We start from the raw sequence: 19,073 nt of genomic DNA, 5'->3' as shown, positions 1-19,073 counted from the left end.
GCTATAGGTAGAAGGCAAGTTGATTACAAACATCCTGATGATGTAGAATGAAAAAAATACTACATACATCTGATATCAGTATAGTGGATGTGTTTACCAAGAGAGAAGTAATGAAAACCCCGCCTCCTTCCTATTGTCTTGAGGAAGAGTTCTGACTTTGAAGCACCCAGTTCTAACTTCAACAGTTGACCCAACTTAGCCATTTTGATAGGATGCATTGGATCGACCTTCTCGTGGTGCATCCCGTGAGTACCCATTCATTGGGGAAATTGACGATCCTTCCTAGCCGACTGAATCCACATGGATCCCAGTCACTTTCAAAGCCGGCAACAAGCAGCTCCTGACAGCTTTCAACCTGACCTGTTGACTGGCTACGGAAAAAGGGCAAATGCTAGAAGAAGAAGCCATTTTGATCCTACTTTCCATAATTCATGTAGTTCCCACAAAATCTCAGTCTAAAATGACCCATCCTTTCCATTCATAGCTTCATCTGGACTGTATGTTATCTCTATAGGAACAAAAATAAACTTAGTTCCCTCCTTGGACCAAAATGCAAGTGTCGGGAACCTGGTGGTAGTGCACCTGGTTAAGCACACATGTCACAATGCACAAGGACCTGGGTTCAAGCCCCCCGGTCCCCACCTGCAGGGGGGAAGAAGATTCACAAGTGGTGAAGCAGGGCTGCAGGTGTCTCTCTGTCTCTCTCCCTTTCTACCTCCCCCTTCCCTCTCAATTCCTGGCTGTCTCTGCTCAGTAAACAAAGATTTAAAGAATGCAAATGTCTTTATCTTGTCTCTGTTCAAAGTTCACATCTTTGGTCACCAACTACTCCAAGCAAAAACAGATTCTAGGAGACCAAGCAGTGGCACACCTGATAGAGCACACGTGTTACTCTGCACAAGGACACAGGCTCAAATCCTTGGACCCCACCAGCAGGGGGGGCAGTTTCATTGAAGCAGTGCTTCTGGTGTCTTCCTCTCTCACTCTATCCCTCATCACCTCTCAAATTCTCTGACCTATCAAATAAAAGAATAAATAAATAAATAACTTCTATGTTTTCTACCTCCATCATCTTGCTCTAGAGCATAGTCCCAGAGAGAAAACTAGCCTCCGCTACTTCACATCGAGACCTTAGAATCTTCCCATTGATTTATATATGTGCAAAGTTTTGCTAGAGAGAGAAGGAAGGGGGGGTCAGGTGGTAGCGCAGCAGGTTAAGCGCACATGATGAGAAGCACAAGGACAGGTATAAGGATCCCGGTTTGAGCCCCTCGCTTCCACCTGAGGGAAATCACTTCACAGGTGGTGAAGCAGGTCTGCAGGTGTCTCTCTCTCCCCCTCTTTGCCTTCCCCTCCTCTCTCCATTTCTCTCTGTCCTATCCAACAATGATGACATCAATAACAACAACAATAATAATAACTACAACAATAAAACAACAAGGGCAACAAAAGGGAGAAAGAAGCAAATAAAAATATATAAATATAAATAAATAAATAAGAAAGAGAAGGAATAACAGAATGAGAAGGACACAGTTTCTGGAGCTGGCTTGAGCACACACATCACCAGGCACAAGGACCTGGGTTTAAACCTCCTTCAAGGGTGGTGAAGCAGTTCTGCAGGTGTGTCTCTATCTCTCTCCCTATCTTTCCCCTTCCTTCTCAATTTCTCTTTATCTTATCAAATAATAAAAAACAAATACAGCCCCTTTGCTCAAAATGCACAGTGGTTTTATACATAAATAGTGATTAATTCCAGGCAGAATAAAGATCCCTGAAGATCAACACATTGCTGGAGTTCAAAAGTGAGTGTGATCACATCTCACTGTGGAGAGTAAAAGGAAAAAAAAAAAAAAAAAGACAAGATCTTGAACTTGAAGTAAGATGAGAAGCTTAAGTAAAACAATTTAAGGGGCATGGGATCAAAGAAGTATGGACAGTGTCTTCCAGAGAAGTGGGGCCTTATGATTTGCCTGGAGCATGGAAAGTTGGGAGAAATAAGAAAGCAGAAACTAGTCCTGACCCATCTTCTGGGGGCCTAAGCATTCATTCCTGAAGGAGACACGGAGGCCTTGTTTCCATAGCAACCAGAAGCCTTCAAAGACTGCAGAGCAAGGGAACCTTGGAATCAGAGCTGCCTGCCCCACAGCCAGCAAAAGTTCCCTGTGAAATCCAGAATGAAGAAATTAACTCTGCCGTCTGCAAAAGACAGAAGAAATGATTTGTGCACTGATTCCTATGGCTCCGTTTTAAGTGTTTTGCAGCTAATGATTGTGAAATAAAATGGGGAAGAGGAGGATGAATCTGCACAAGCTTTTGGTTGGAGGTGGGTGGCAGAGTTCACCTGGTAGAGCACACACATTGCAGTAGGCAATGACCAAGGTTCAAGCCCCCAATCCCCACATGTTGTAAAAAATTGAAAAGGTTCTTTTTGGACCTTGTGTTTTAGAGTATTTAAAAGTGGAAGATTGTCACTGGTCACTTCCATCAGAAATGGCATCATAAGTCCTTTTGTGGGCTTCTCAGGACCTTCCCCTCTCTATAAAGTAGCCAGGGTAAAGACCACCCCACTCTTCACAGGGAGGCTGGGTCATTCTACTCTGCTACTCCAGGAAGACCGGTTCTGTAATGAGAGCAGCCTAGAATGTCACCAATTGTGACCATGGACCATGAGCTCAGACTGACAAGGATTCAGAGGTTTTACAGGCTCTTGTGCTAAATATAAGGGCTCCCAGTCAGATCAATGTGGTTAAAAGTTATATATATTTCAAGTTTGGGAGCTACTCTTAACCCTAATCTGGCTTTCAAGTTTTATTCTCACCTCTGGCACTATCCTCCCAGACAAAATGTTAACTATCAAACTCAGGCAAAGATTACTAAAGTCATGGGCCCCTGTGAACATACCAAAAATAAGCTTCCTAGATTTACTCCACCCCAGGACCCCTGTTCTCATTTTCTCTATCCCTACTCTCCCATTCCTATTTATTAAACATTTCAGCCAGCAAGTTACAGATGCTGCTATGATTCCATCCTGCCTTCCCTGGCCAGATGACCTCACCAAAACATCCTAGAACCTTGCCACTCCACAGCCCTACCCCACTAGGGAAAGAAAGAAACAGGCTGTGGATATGGATCAAACTGCCAACATCGATGTCCAGCAGAGAAGCAATTACAGAGGCCAGGACTCCTCCCTTCTGCACCCCCCAAATAATTTTGGTTCATACCTGCAAAGAGACGCAAAGAGAGGGGAAGAGGACCAAGGGCTCTGGACACCAATTCTATCAGGACCCAAAATGTCTGTCACCAGAAAGTTTCACTTTTATACCATCACTAAAAAGGAATCAAATCTGGAAACCACAAAAGGAAATCACTGCACTGTATTTCTTCTTCTACTTCACTTTTCATTAAAGGAATGAAGATTAAACCTACGCTAAGGTTCTCCTTTACACCTGGAACATGAGCTACATGAGCAAAACAGGAAATAACAGGTGTTAGCTAGATTATGGGCAAGAAGGAACTCAGATACACTGCTTATGGGAATGAAAACTAGTGCAGCCCCTTTGCAAGACGGAATGGAGAGACCCTAAACAAATAATAATGGAATTACCATATGATCCAGCAATATTACTCTTAGGCATTTATCCAAAGGACTTACAAACACTAATTCAAAAGCACATATGTACTGTGTTTACAACTAAATTATTCACAATAGCCAAAGAGTGGAAGCAGCCTAGATATCTAGTCCATTAACAGATGCCTGGCTAAAGAAGTTTTGGAATACACACACCACAGAACGCTACTTTGTAATCAAAACTAGTAATGATGCACCCTTTGAAACAAGGTGGATGGGACAGGAATACATACACCACAGAATGCTACTTTGTAAACAAAACTGGTAATGATGCATCCTTTGAAACAAGGTGGATGGGACAGGAGGTAATTATACCTTTAGGAAGAAATAAGTTAAGAGATGAAAGACGATTGCTGCATGGTTTCACTCTTATGCGGAATCTAGCAAACTGATTGATACACATGAACTTGCAAAAGAAGAAAAATTTTAAAGAGAGAGAGAGAAGGGAGAGAGAGAGTGAGTGGAGAAGCCAAATTGTAAGACTTTGTGAGAACTATGATGGGTATCTTTGGGAGGTGGGAGAGTGAGACATAGAACTTTGGGGCAAGCAGTGTGGAATTATATCCTGTAATATTACAATCTTGTAGGCCACTATTAATCATAATTTAATGGCAAAAGAAGTTAGCTATTTAGGATTAACTAATCAAACAAATTAATACCAAATAAGGAAAGTAACTACTGGTATGAAATGTTTATTATTCACTTTTTAATTGTATTTCCAACATAAAATTAAGCTTAAACATCAAGTTGATGACCGAAGGGGTCAGACCGAAGGGGTTGCATAGTTGGTCGAGCACTTTACAGTGAGCAATGACCTGGCTTCAAGCCCCTGACCCTATTTGTACAGGGTTAAGGGGATACTTTATTAACTGTGAAACATTACTGCTGGTGTCTCTCTCCCACTCTCTTTCTATATATATGTCTTCTTCTTTCTCAATTGCTCCCTGTCTCTATCTCAAATAAATAAAACTATATTTAGGAAATACTAAATGATTCTAGGGGAAAAAAGGGGAGTGTGGAGGGGTTAATATACTTAGGGGTAAATTGGAGATACCTGTCCATCATTTAGAACTGCCCTTACCTCTTTAGCTGGAATAGGGTCAAGAACAAAGAGTCAAGAGCAATGTCGTGTGAGATAAGTATCTGATCAATCATTTGAGATAATCAAACTGCCTCAATATTTAAAAAGGCAGGGGTATGGAATGATTAAAGAAAGAAGGAGATCTCTGTTCCTGTTTTGGGCAATGAATACAAATAAACCTTTTTCATTTGCACAAGTGATAGTAAAAGACTATTGCAGGACACCATTTCCAGTATCTCACTCATATTGGAAATCCAGTCAAATCCATGTACATTTACCTCAAAGTACTTAAACCATGACATTATTAAACTAAACATGCATAGTTGAACAATTATTCCAAGTAACATAATACATTTTATAATCCAAAAGTTAACAGAGTAGTTTATTCTTATATACTTAAAGGAACAATCCCCTTTTCACAAGACAAAGCAATGATTTTTGTTTTAACCTGAGGAAGGGGGTGTTGGGCCAGGTGGTGCTGCACCTTATTAAGTGCACACATTATATTACACAAGGGCCCGGCTTCAAGCCACCGGTCCCCACCTATGAGGGGAAGCTTCACTGGTGGCGAAACAAGGCTGCAAGTGTCTCTCAGTCTCTCTCCTTCTCTATCTCCTCCTCCCCTCTCAATTTCTCTGTCTCTATCTAATAGAAAATAAATAAATAAAAATTTTAAAAGGGTGTTTGTTGGTAGGAAATAAAAGTAGGCATACAGTCTTTATTAAAATGAAAGATAGGCTGAAATATTAAGATTTCTCAGTAACTGGGAAATGATTAATTTTTCTTTTTTCTATTTTTTTCTTTTTTTTTGCCTACAGGGTTATTGCTGGGGCTCGGTGTCTGCACCACAAATCCACTGTTCCTGGAGGCTGTTTTCCCCCTTTTTGTTGCCCTTATTGTTTTATCATTGTTGTGGTTATTATTGTTGTTGTTGTTGTTGCCATTGTTGTTGGATAGGACAGAGAGAAATGGAGAGAGAAGGGGAAGACAGAGAGGGGGAGAGAAAGATAGACACCTGCAGACCTGCTTCACCGCCTGTGAAGTGACTCCCCTGCAGATGGGGAGCTGGGGGCTTGAACCGGGATCCTTACTCTGATCCTTGTGCTTCATGCTATATGTGCTTAACCCGCTACACTACTGCCTGACCCCCTTTTCAAGTCTTAAATAGATAAGTTTGCTGATAGCCAGTAAGATGCACTTAGATACAGGGTTGTGGAAAATAATATATTTCTGAAGCAATTAATTTCTCTTCAAATCTTGGCTAGCCTATTTTTAAGCATAGCTGCTTATGTTCATAATAAGTCTGGAAATAAACCTCGTGCTTTGTAAGCTCTCTTGAGTTATAAATATTGGTTTCTGCTATCTACAAGGGGAAAGTAATTTTATGAAATCATTGGCACTAAAGAAGACAAGGTTAAAATTGCCCTCACTTTCCCCTTCATTCCAGAAATTTGTGTGAGACCTAGCCCAGAATTAAACTAAAAGAATATAAAAGATAGCAAAAAAAAAATTCTAACACTTTATCCCCACTGGATTTTCTCTGGTTAAGAAGAGAATCAAGTTGCCACTGAGGGAAGACTGTGAATTCCTTAAGGACATGACTCAGCAGTCATTGAATGTAGGGATGCCACTGACTTGGAAAGAGTCTGCAGAAAGCATCTAAGGATACATGTGCCCTCACACGAAGACATATAAGACCCATAAAAACAGACACGAGAAGTCAAGCACAACTCAAATGACTATGTATGCAAAAGTTACCAGTGTCTTTTAAGCGGCCTTTTTAGGATCATGGTTGCAACATTAGTTAAATCTCTCATGCCTGGCATGCAAAAGTTACCAGTGTCTTTTAAGCGGCCTTTTTAGGATCATGGTTGCAACATTAGTTAAATCTCTCATGCCTGGCACCTAATCAAAGCAATTCCCAAATGGGATATGTATCATGAAATTATGTAGACACAGCAAAGGGATTACTTAAAAGTTGAATAAAAAGTATTGAATATATCACCTACATATCATTTAAGATCTACTGCTCTTGTAAGATTATAAATAATACATGAGAGTCTTTGCAGCCTGGTTTGGTATTGATGATCTCTGGTTCAGTTAATAGGCTCTTCATCTTGGGGAGAGAGAGAGAGAGAATCATCTTAGTGGCTGGATCCTCTCTTTTCTACATCCCCCTCTCCTTCATAGCCAAAGAATTGCTTCCTTGTAATAAAACTAGTGACTCCATGTTGTTCTTTCTAATTTTGCTCAGAGTCCAATTCTTGAGTCTACTTTCTGTTTCTACCACTAAAATAGCCCTGCCTTTCTTCCTTTCTTCTTCTTCTTTTTTTTTTTGATACTGCCCTTTTTATTTTAATTACAACAATTAGAAAAATCTGGAACCACAGGAGGTAAGACATTCCTTGAAATGCAAATATGTTTTGCTAATGCCTTCTGTTATAACTGCCCAAGGAGAGATTCTTCACTTATTCTTGTCGACCAAATCAGGGTGGAGAGAGGGGATATTATCAATCTTTGAGGGTCAATCACTGAAAGCTATCTTTCCAATGGCTGAAAAAAAAAATAATGATTCTCCTTTCATTATGTCCTATATTATGTCACAGTAGTCACAAATGTTAAGACTTGTTCCTAGGAGTCAGGCAGTAGCACAGCAGGTTAAGCGCAAGTGGTGCAAAACACAAGGACCAATGTCAGGGTTCCCAGTCGAGCACCTGGCTCCCCAACTGCGGGGGGGGGGGGGGTCACCTCACGAGCAGTGAAGCAGGTCTGCAGGTGTCTATCTTTCTCTCCCCCTCTGTGTTCCCCTCCTCTCTCCATTTCTCTCTGTCCTATCCAACAATGACAACATCAATAACTATAAAAATAAAACAAGGTCAACAAAAGGAAATAAATAAATATTAAAAAATAATAATAATTTAAAATACTTGTTCCTTAGGATGTTTCTAATTTTCAGATCTCCTCTATGTGGATTACATAGTAACTTGCTTTCTCTGGGATACATCTGAAAATGTAGCAATTACATGTGTGAGGAAACACTACCAGAAAGACTACCAACCCATACTTATTGATTCCCCATTACACACTGAGTATTCATAATGAGTAAGTCACTGGGAGGCTTTACAAAGGAATAAAAGCAGATATCTAGTGCTACATTCTTATGAAGTTGTAGTCAATTTGTGAAGATGAGAAACAAGTTCATAAAAAGATAAATAAAAGATGGCAAATAAGGAAGAACATCAAGTTCCACATCTATTTAGAAGTTTACAAAGTACCCTCATAGCTATGAGAAAAGTTAATCAGCACACTTCAAACCCATGAGATGAACAACTTCCTATCACCAAAAAAAAAAAAAAAAAAGCTAAGTTTCACAGAGGTGAGATTAATTTTTCAATGCAGAATTAGTAAGCTACAAAGGAGCCGGGGGTCCTTTTGACTTGTATGCTTTGTTAGAGATGTTACAGGTCACTACCATGCTGTTACCTGTGCTTCATGGTCTGATTGTGGGGGAAACAGGTTAGGTCCATGGAAAGTCCCAGGGCCACCAGTTTGCTCATGGAAGCTTTTAGTCATGGTGCTATGTTGGAAAGAATTACAAGTGACTTTGTGATCAGGTCACAAACTTTTTATTATAAATATGAGGTAAACAAACTTTATTATTATTATTATTACAAAGATGTGAGGTCAAAGTCTTGCAAAAGCAATCTTCAGTGACAATGAAGTTCATGGGGACAGAGGCCATGAGGGCCATGAGGGAGAGAAAAGGCTAACCCATATGTCCTGTCTTCTCTTAAATCCTCAGTCCTCATCACACCTGGAGCCAGCTTCTCATTGGTCCACTGAGAGCACCTGTCTGTCCTATTGGGTTACTATTCCTCCAGATGTAGTTACCTTTCTAAAACTCCTTCCACCATGTAAAATATGCATCCTTTGTGCACTCAAAATCCCATCTTACCATTTCCTGGTGCTACCTTTTATTTCTTCCCCACTGGTATGGAGAAACGTGATATGTGGTCACAAAGTAACTATGTCTTGGCTACTTGGGACCCCAAGCTTCCAGGCTTCCTGTCCTTCAGAACAGTCCCTAACAGTCCTAAAGAATTAAAATATGCAACTAGATACAGAGAAACTACAGTTCTCAGGAACCTCTACATGGTCTATGATTGGACACAGTCACCTTCACTGGTGAGAGTTACAAAACACTACATAAAGTTGAATTAATCAATCATGGGCAGCAAGGGTAGGAGATACTCAAGCTTTAAATTAATGAAACAGTCACAAATGTAATCTCTCTCTCTCTCTCTCTCTCTTTTCCCCCTTCCTCCCGCCCCCTTTCTCTCCAAGGCTTTAACAGAAGGAGAAGAAGCTACAGCCAGAATTGGAAGTAGAAGATTCATGTGAGCTAGGCCATCAAGGGAAGCAACATGGACTGAAGGAACAATTACCAGGTGCAATAAAGACTCGTTTTCATTCAATTAATCACTATGTCAGTTTTATGGTAGCTTCTGGTAGATTGTAGCCTCTAATTAGTGATTGCTATATTAATAGAAACAAGAGTGCCCTGATAATTTGACAACACTAAGGTCACCTGTTACAAATACAGAGTTTTCCCTACCATGCTCTATCAGTTAGGGTCTGGGATGCATTGGATCGACCTTCCGGTGGTGCATCCCTTGAGTACCCATTCATTGGGCAAACTGATGATCCTTCCTAGCCGACTGAATCCACATGGATCCCAGTCACTTTCAAAGCCAGCAACAAGCAGCTCAACCTGACGCTGTTGACTGGCTATGGAAGAAGGGCAAACGCTAGAAGAAGAAGAAGTTAGGGTCTAATCAGGTAAGCTAGACAATATTACCCAGTAAAAGAAGTCCCATAAATGTAATTTTGGAGGGAAATAAATTTAAAAAATCACTAATTACAAGAAGATAAAGACCAACAGAGAAAGGGGAAGGATGCCACAGATGAATAAATACCCTGTCTAGATCTGGAAGGAAACAGAGATTGTAAAATGATTCTGCCATAAACCAGTGGCCCAGCCCACTGCTTCCAGGAGACAACTAGCCATATGAGAGAGGCCTAAGACGTGAGTAGGCTTCCAGAAGGATACTAGACCCCCAGAGAAGTCACTAAAGGTAATATGTGAGGGAGAGTGCATTGTGCCTGGGGAGATAGCATAATGGTTATGTAAAAAGCCTTCCATGGGGAGTCAGACGGTAGCACAGCAGGTTAAGTGCACGTGGTGTGAAGCACAGTGGCATAATGAAGGATCCCAGTTTGAGTCCCTGGCTCCCCACCTGCAGGGGAAGCAGGTCTGCAGGTGTCTTTCTCTCCCCCTCTGTCTTCCCCTCCTGTCTCCATTTCTGTCTGTCCTAACAATGATGACATCAATAACAACTATAATAAGTACAAAAAAAAAAAAAAAAAAAAAACAAGGGCAACAAAAGGGAAAATAAATAAAATTTAAAAATAAAAATTCTTCCATGCTTAAGGCTTTAAGGTCCCAAGTTCAATCATCAGCACCACCATAAACAAGAGCTGAGCAGTGTTCTAGTAAAAAAGAGTGAGAGAGACAGAGACAGAGAGAGAGGTGGGACACAGAGAAGGGAAGGTATAAAGCATGGGACTTTGAGCAGGTCGCTCTCTTTGGCTGCTGCTGCTTCTCCTTGTCAGAAGCATCTCGACAGAGATGCTCCAGGTATCTGCTATGGCTGCTTTTCCCGGGAACTGAACACATGTGACTCTGCTAGCAGGTAAGCTTTTAGACCTCTCTACAGCCATGAGCAACCTTTACCAGAGCTGATAACTGTTTATCTTATGGGAATAAACTTTTGATAACTATACTCAGACATTGTGGACCTAGCATACTCTTAACCCTTGATGAGAATTGCTTATTTTGCCTTTTACCTGTTTCACCCTAATAAGCCTAGTATTATTTAAACCAGTTTCCAGCTCCCCACTGTTTTTGCATCCTTTTGCATGCTGCTACAGCCCCCACAAACCCCTTTGTAAGTTAAATAACAACAGTTACTGGGCTTCAGGTCTTCAGAGTCACTAATATACTGAAAAGTTCATTTTGTAATTCTGAGAATTCCTTCTCAGTGCAGGATATGCAAAAACGAGTACTCTAGAGGTCTTTGCCCATCATGTCTGTGTGGGAATCCCAGGACATCCTGACTAGGGCCCCAAGTGATGGGTGGCCTGGTAGTGACTAAAAAGTCATCATTAAAATATGCCAGGCTCTTGCCTTTATTCAGCTTTTATAGTACTTACTTTGTCTGACAAGGTTAGCTTTGGAATGACTGAGGGATGTGTAATAAGAGGTAGGTAAGTAGGGTATCTAAGTCTAAGTAGAAATTATTTCATCAGATACAAAGAATAGGAAAGCTATCAAGGAAGGGGATAGTGTAGAATTTTACCCCTCTCATCCTATGGTCTTGTCAATATTTCCATTTTATAAATAAGAATAAAGAAAGAAAGAGTATGCTAGAGTTCCCTTAACTGATAGAAGCTGGCTAAAGTTTTTGTCTCAAAGACAAGTGTTTAAAGATTAAACCATTAGTCCCTTCTTATCACTAATAAATGGACATTAAAGTCCTTTTTTTTAAACAATAATAGAAGCAAATGAAAGTTCCTATCACAACAGTAGCAGGTATTAAGTATAATTTTTATCAATAATTTTTCAGTTCTTCTTGCTTGATTATAGTAGTATCTTCAAGGTTGAGTCCTGGAGAGAAAACTAGAAATCCTGTCTTTCAATAACTGTAAATCACAAATACTTCATGTCCATACCAAAAAAAAAAAAATCTATAGTCTCCAAGTACTATTGATTCAATGGTGATATCTGGACTCACTAGTCAGGTATTATCTCAGTTCTTGGTTGGCCTTTGTAGTTTCACCAGGAAATGGTCATTGCTCTATACCCAAGATCATGGGAATGTTGCCCCATTTATCATCTCTGTGATTGTTTGGTGCTAGACTCAAGATGATAGCACTTCAGTAGATCTGAGTAAAAAGATCTTACTTTCCAGTGCCAGTAAGTCAGGCAATCATACCAAGATATGAACTGGCTCCTATTTCCTTCCACCAGGATGATGAGGATGAGGATAATGACATGGGTTGATGAAAAAAATACACAGTAGGCAAAGATAAGGAAAAAGCAAAAATGTATTTATTCAAAGCACACTGACAAACAAGACCAGCTGGCAGAGACAGAAGTCAACTGCCCAAGGCTCAGAGTGGATATAGGAACTAACCACTACTTTATACTGGGATTTTACTCTTTATCTATGTTAGTCATCTTTAACCTGAGCAGCTATTGATCCTGATGATTTAATTTTCAATCTTCTTTTGTGAAGATGACAATATCCTTAGCATTCAACTAGGTTGGCTATATATTTCTGCAAATATAAAGAAGTGACTAGAGAAATGTCCCGGTGACATGTTTCTGATAGCATTCTGGAGAGTGTACGGCCAACTATAAGTCACATTCCAAATGTCACACAAAAGCACACGGGGTGAAGCAAATCTGCAGGCATCTGTCTTCTCTCCTCTCTTGATTTCTCTCTGTCCTATGCAACAACAACAACAAAATGGAGAAAATGGCTGCCAAGAGCAGTGGATTCATAGTGCAGGCACCAAGCCCCAGCAATAACCCTGGAGGCTATATATATATATAACAGTTTAATGATCGGGAACCTAAAGGCAGGAATATAGCAGATGACACTTAGAAACCAGGTGCCCAACAACTTTAACTTCTTTTAATTTTGGTACTTCTGCAACTTGGAATGTTCTACCAATCCTCTTTCTCATTTAAGACTAGATTCTTCAACATATCCTACTGTTGTAACTAAAACTTAAAAGGGGCTTTGGCTACGGCACATAATAGATTCAGCTGAGGGACAGCTTAAAATAGGTTTAAATGAATCAAGGTTTTATTAGGGCAGTAAAAAGGTATGGGACATATATTTTAGGTACTGCAAAATAAGTAATTGACATGGACAGAATATTCACCACAGAAGAGATCCAAAAGGCCGAGAAACACATGAAAAAATGCTCCAAGTCTCTGATTGTCGGAGAAATGCAAATAAAGACAACAACGAGATACCACTTCACTCCTGTAAGAATGTCATACATCAGAAAAGGTAACAGCAGCAAATGCTGGAGAGGTTGTGGGGTCAAAGGAACCCTCCTACACTGCTGGTGGGAATGTCAATTGGTCCAGCCTCTGTGGAGAACAGTCTGGAGAACTCTCAGAAGGCTAGAAATGGACCTACCCTATGACCCTGCAATTCCTCTCCTGGGGATATATCCTAAGGAATCCAACATATCCATCCAAAAAGATCTGTGTACACATATGTTCTTGGCAGCACAATTTGTAATAGCCCAAACCTGGAAGCAACCCAGGTGTCCAACAACAGATGAGTGGCTGAGCAAGTTGTGGTCTATATACACAATGGAGTACTACTCAGCTTTAAAAAATGGTGACTTCACCGTTTTCAGCCGATCTTGTCTGGACCTTGAAAAAATCATGTTGAGTGAAATAAGTCAGAAACAGAAGGATGAATATGGGATGATCTCACTCTCAGGCAGAAGTTGAAAAACAAGATCAGAAAAGAAAACACAAGTAGAACCTGAAATAGAATTGGCATATCACACCAAAGTAAAAGACTCTGGGGTGGGTGGGTGGGGAAAATACAGGTCCAAGAAGGATTCAGAGGACCTAGTGGGGGTTGTATTGTTATATGGGGGTCTGGGGAATTTTATGCATGTACAAACTATTGTACTTACTGTTGAATGTAAAACATTAATTCCCCAATAAAAAAAATCCATGATAAAAAAAAAGTAATTATCAGCAGGAGTTTACAATACACTAGGTCCATAAAGTCCATGTGTAGTTATCAAAAGTTCAGTCCCATGAGATAAACAATTATCAGCTGAAGCACAGATTATTCATGGCTGTAAAGGAGTCTTAGAGTTTACCAGCTAGCTTAGGAACATGTGTTCAGTTCCCAGGAGAAGCAGTGATAGCAGTCACCACAAACAGTCTCAGCCTAGATGCATCTGACCAGGAGAAGAAGCAGCAGCCAAAGAGAGTTGACTTCTAGCTGGCTGTGCTTTTAAGTCTACTCAGCCCACCCACAATGTTTTGTAAATTTGCATAGACAGGATCCATCCACAGTTCATTGTGCTTTTGCGCAGATCACTGTATGCTCTGTCGCCATGCCTATGTCAGCTGTGCCCAACTTACTGTGGTCAACTGGTATGCTGCATCACAACATCCTACCACTTTCCCAAGGAATTGATTATCCTCCCCTCTCCATATCCTTATGCAGCACACTCTTGCTCCTTCTGTTTGAGTCACATTGAAGTTTCTTTAGTTCCTCAACTATGCATGAAATTCAAGGTTGCTCTTCCCTGAACCCAGAAACACACTCCTCTGTTGTCATTTTTCTACAAGATTAGTTCTAACTTCAGTGCAAAATATATTTACTTTTATTTTTTATAAAGAAATGAGAAAGATAGGAAGAGAGAGGGAAAAAAACAGACATCACTCTGGGACACATGCTGCCAGGGATTGAACTCAAGACCTCACACTTGAGAGCCCAATGCTTTATCCACTGCACCATCTCCCAGACCACCAAAATATATTTCTTTTTTCCTTACCTTGCTTGATTATAACAAATAAACCATTCCAGCTGTATACTTCCATAATTCTTCAAAATTCTATCACAGTTGAAACTTTATAGTCTATGGAGAAGAAAAATAGAAAAGGACTCTACAGCAAGTCCCTTCCCCTTGTTTATGGACTCAGTAATTGAGCTGAAGTAATGACACTGAACAAGGACAGATTTGCTGAAGAAGATAGAGACTTATGGTAGAGTTTGAGAATCTCTTGTGACTTGCAGCTGAGATAAGCATATAACAGATTAAAGGTCTTAGTCAGGGGCACATTCACCAGAAATCTTCATGACATCTTAATGTTCAAACCAGTCATATCAGAGTTAGACCTCTATCTTCCACCAGAGTCTAAATGACCCTAAAAGTCTAACTTCAGTTCTCTTGACATTTAACCATATCTTCCTCCCAAGTTGTCTTGACCTTGTCATGGACTTAAGCTTTCCCTTTATAAAGCCAATCTTAAATTTCACTCTCTGGCCTGAGTCTTCCTCTCAACATTCCCATCTATAGTGAGTGGTTGCATTTTGAAACACAGTGAGGAAAAAGAAGAGTATTTTAAGGATATAATAGGGATTTTTAAGTCAAAGAAAGGTAGATATAGCAAATAAAAACCAAGGTAACAAAAATAAGACCATCCCGCAAAGTAGTATATGAACATTAGAAAATATTTTAAAATACCTAGTAGTATGACAAATATTATAGAAGTAAATTAAAAAGAAAGAGGCTAGACGATAGAAATTTACCATTTTTATGTGGCTCAGAGGGGCCAGAAAAGTCATATTTCCAGGAGTGATATGTTTGGAAAAAGGAAAGAAGGGAGAACCAAGTAAAAAGAAGAGACATTTCAACCATAAAAGCAGTATCTATGAAGAGCGTGCAATGATAAATTCATGGTTAACTTGAGGGACAACAAAAGCTCTCAAGTTTGACGTAAACTACATGTAATGAAGATAGGGAGATAAGCATGGAGAAAATGATGGCCTTCCAAACCTACCTCTAAGCCCACAAAGTTTTACTAACTCATATAAGAGAAATGGAGCCTGGCTTGCCCTGGGGTTTTCCAGACTTGCTTCCCTTTCAGTGATAGCATAAAAATAAGATTCTTGGTGACAGATGCTTAAGGTCCTGATTGAACTTGGGTTCAGATCCCTCTGGTCATCTTATTTAGTTTATTCTATAGTTTACCCCTCTGGGAACATGGACTAAAGTTCTTTTTAGGATGCAGGTGTAGGTGGTGATTTCTGGCCTCTGTAATTGCTTCTCCACTGGACAGGGACTTTGGCAGGTTGATTTATACGCTTATCTTATTTCTATCTTTTCCTAGTGCAGCTTTGGAAAAGTGAGGTTCCAGGAAGCATTGGTGAGGTCATCTGTCCAGAGAAGTAAGGATGGAATCACAGCAGCATCTGCAACTTGGTGGCTGAAAGGTAGTAAGATGGAAAGCAGGGGAAAAAAAGTTTAATAAGTAGGAACTCAAAAGTAGGAATAAAATAGGGACCTTATGGTAGAAGTGGCAAGTTTACTTTAGGTATGTTCCTAGGGGGCTAATGAATTTAGTAGTATTTACCTGAGCTTGTTAGTCAATAAGCAGGTGAGCTATAAATATTGTCTGGGAAGATAGTGTCGAAGTTGAGAATAAAACTAGAAAGCAGGCAGAGAATAACACTTGAAGAAAATATATAAATGCAGTTAACTTTTTACCCCATCAATCTGACCCAGGGCCCATACATATTCACATTTAGTGTAGAAGCCTGTATAACTTCTGAGTCCTTGGCAGTCTGAGGTTACATCTGTGAATATTCTAGGAGGCACTCATTTCAGGGCCAATCTTCCTCAAGTGGCAGAGTAGGAAGGCAAAGCCTCCCTTTGGAGAGTAGGGGAATCCTTATGATTGCTAGCTTATACTGAAGGTAATGTCCCAATCTCTGCCAATTTATCTCTGTCTCTATCCAATCAACCAATCAATCAATTATTTTTAAAAGGTTACCAAATTTCGCATGTCTTTATTTTATTAAACTCCAGATTATAGATAATATACGTGCTAAATGCTGTGAGAATATTAAATCCCTGGCTCCTTATTTAGCCTTGTGTTTATTTTTTGTATCTTCAGTACTTAGTCTTGGCAAATAACCAATAACCAATAATCCCTTGAAGAATAGACAAATTTGTAGGCAAGGAAGAGATAAATTTTAATGGGCCAAAATATTTGTCAGGCAGATGTAAATTGTGTGGATCTCATCAAAAAGAATAATTATATCCAATCCCATGTTTTTGAAATCTTTGCACATGAACCGAGAAAATTTGCATTTTTCTGAGCTGAAGAGACTTTGTGAATTTGTGGCCACTGTGCTTTGGAAGCTAATGAGTCTTTCATGTCCGTTTCAGTCTCTGAACTGTTAGCGTAAACATCTCCTCTTGCCCCTGTCTATTCCTGAGGTCTACTTCCCACCCCCCACTTTTATTCATCCACCTCCTTTTTGTGAGGAGTATTCGGTTAACAGGGAGAACAGATGTGATTGAGTAGACAGCAGAGGGGGAGGCTCTAGTGACTAAAGGCAAATAGCAGTCCAGTTTGTTTCTGATAGAAATACTTTGAGATTGAATGGAGAGATAGAGAGCAAGAGAGTTATCAGCAACACTGCTTCACCACTCATGAAGATTCCACCCTGGAGGTGGGGACTGTGGGCTTGAACCTGGGTCTTTGCACACTCATGTGTGCAGTCAAGCGGGTACATCACCACACAGCCCTGCCAGTCCAGTTTAACGGCGGCTTCTGACTAAAGTATTTAGATTCATTTAAAGTCAATATCCTTACTATTACATCATTTGTAGTACACACGATGTTATCATGAGGATAACTACATAAAGGACACATAAAGAATAGATCCTATAAGTCTTTAGTTTTGCTAAGTTTGGGTCACATGATGCCCAATTCAAAAAAAAAAAAATTTTTTCCCCAGTGGCACTAGCATCTTGTGTGTGTATATTTCCGCTGCTGCTCCCAGACCAATATTTTCTCTCTTTTATTTCAGATAATGAGAAAAAGAGAGACAAAAAGTATGAGAGAGAGATAACCCAAAACCACTCAACCATCGGTGGAGATCCCTCTTGTGCATCTATGGTGCTTCTATGTGGTTCAGGAGTTTGAATTCAGATACTTGTGCACAGTAAGCCATGCCCTCTACAGGATGTTCTATCTTCTGGTCCCCAAGATAATTTCTATAATGTCAGAAATGATACTAACAGCTTTCCTTTTATCACCTAAAAAACCTTAGGCATTATCCATTCTCACATTTTGCACAAGGATATATATAAAGTAGTGAATGTGAAAGATCCAGAAACTTGAAGGTAAACATATGAATGAGTTTTAGTCCATCAACATCTTTCATCAGTTGTTCTCTAAGTACGGTTTCTAAACTGTTGGTATTAAAGACGTATGAGAAATATACTTTATCTGTCTTCCCTAGACTGACTTATGAGGTCACTGTGTTTTAATAGATAAAGGTGAGTATCTGTGCTTTAACAGCATACTCTACAGATGATTATGATGTCTTCTAAGGTTTAAGCACAACTGATATATTAATTAATTAACTAACATTAATTAATTGCTTCCAGAGATATCACTGGGGCCCAGTGCCTGTACTATCAATCTACTGCTCCTGGTAACCTTTTTTTTTTTTCATTTTAATCAATAGGACAAATAGAAGTTGAGAAGGGTGCAGAAGATATAGAAGGAGAGAGAAAGATAGACACCGGTAGACCTACTTTACTGCTTATGAAGCATCCTCATGGCAGGTGGGGAGCAGGGGCTCGGACCCAGGTCCTTATGTGAGTCCTTGCGCATAGTACTATGTCAGCTTGACCTTGTGAGCTACCGCCCTGCCTTCCAGCACAACTGCTCTACACCACCATTGATGTGACATATCTGAAAAAAATATTCATAGTAAAAAATGAAAACCAGGGTTAGAATAATAGCATAAGGGATACGCAGAAGGGTTTGATGTCTAAAGCTCTGAGGTCTCAGATTCAATCCCTGCCACCTCACAAGCCAGATATGAGAAGCTTATGGTAGAGTGTGAGAGAGAGTGAGAGAGGTCTAAGAAATAAACATGCATGATGCTGACCTACATGGAGAGTCCTCTCTGTTGCACTTTGCACTGTATGATGCATAAATTCAGATACTTCCTTCAGAGTAAAACCCATCAGATCAAGTCATAACACACCAACTTGCTAATTCTAGAATAATTCCTTAAAGTTCCATCAAGAATAGTAAATGTCTGATTCACTGATTCACTGCTTCTGCTCAGTTAATGTCCAGTTATTGTTGTTTCATGAGTTGGAAGCATTTCCCTCCCTCTGACCCTATACTTCCCTAGTAAAAACATGCATTCAGTATATTTTCCATATATCACTTCTGGTTCTAAAACTACTATAACAAAAGGCTTGGATGGAGTTCTATGGCATGGATCAGCCAATAAAATAATCTCAAAATAACCAACAGCTAACCTATAGAATTTTTCGTTTTTCTTGAAGACAGTAGATTTTATTTTTTACTACATAAGTGTATGGTGATGAGAAAACTATAACAAGAGTGGAACATTCTGAGTGATGTTAACAGAAAAAGGAAGTATTACTATTAACTACAATGTCACCTCCATTTCCTTCTTGATACCATCCTACACT

General features: G+C 39.8%; 1 long non-coding RNA gene across 1 annotated transcript in view; it reads right to left on the bottom strand.

Moving 5' to 3' along the window:
• LOC132538682 (uncharacterized) overlaps nucleotides 1-18,311 on the bottom strand; it is a 56,619-nt gene extending 38,308 nt beyond the window's left edge. The window contains exon 1 of the long non-coding RNA XR_009550039.1: nucleotides 18,156-18,311. This is a non-coding gene — a long non-coding RNA (uncharacterized LOC132538682). The remainder of the gene's footprint in view (nucleotides 1-18,155) is intronic.
• Nucleotides 18,312-19,073: the final 762 nt, after the last annotated feature.

The sequence above is a fragment of the Erinaceus europaeus genome, chromosome 5, assembly GCF_950295315.1.
Source record: "Erinaceus europaeus chromosome 5, mEriEur2.1, whole genome shotgun sequence".
Taxonomy (NCBI): domain Eukaryota; kingdom Metazoa; phylum Chordata; class Mammalia; order Eulipotyphla; family Erinaceidae; genus Erinaceus; species Erinaceus europaeus.
Note: the sequence above shows the minus strand (reverse complement) of the source record. Positions and strands in the feature narration are given on the sequence as shown.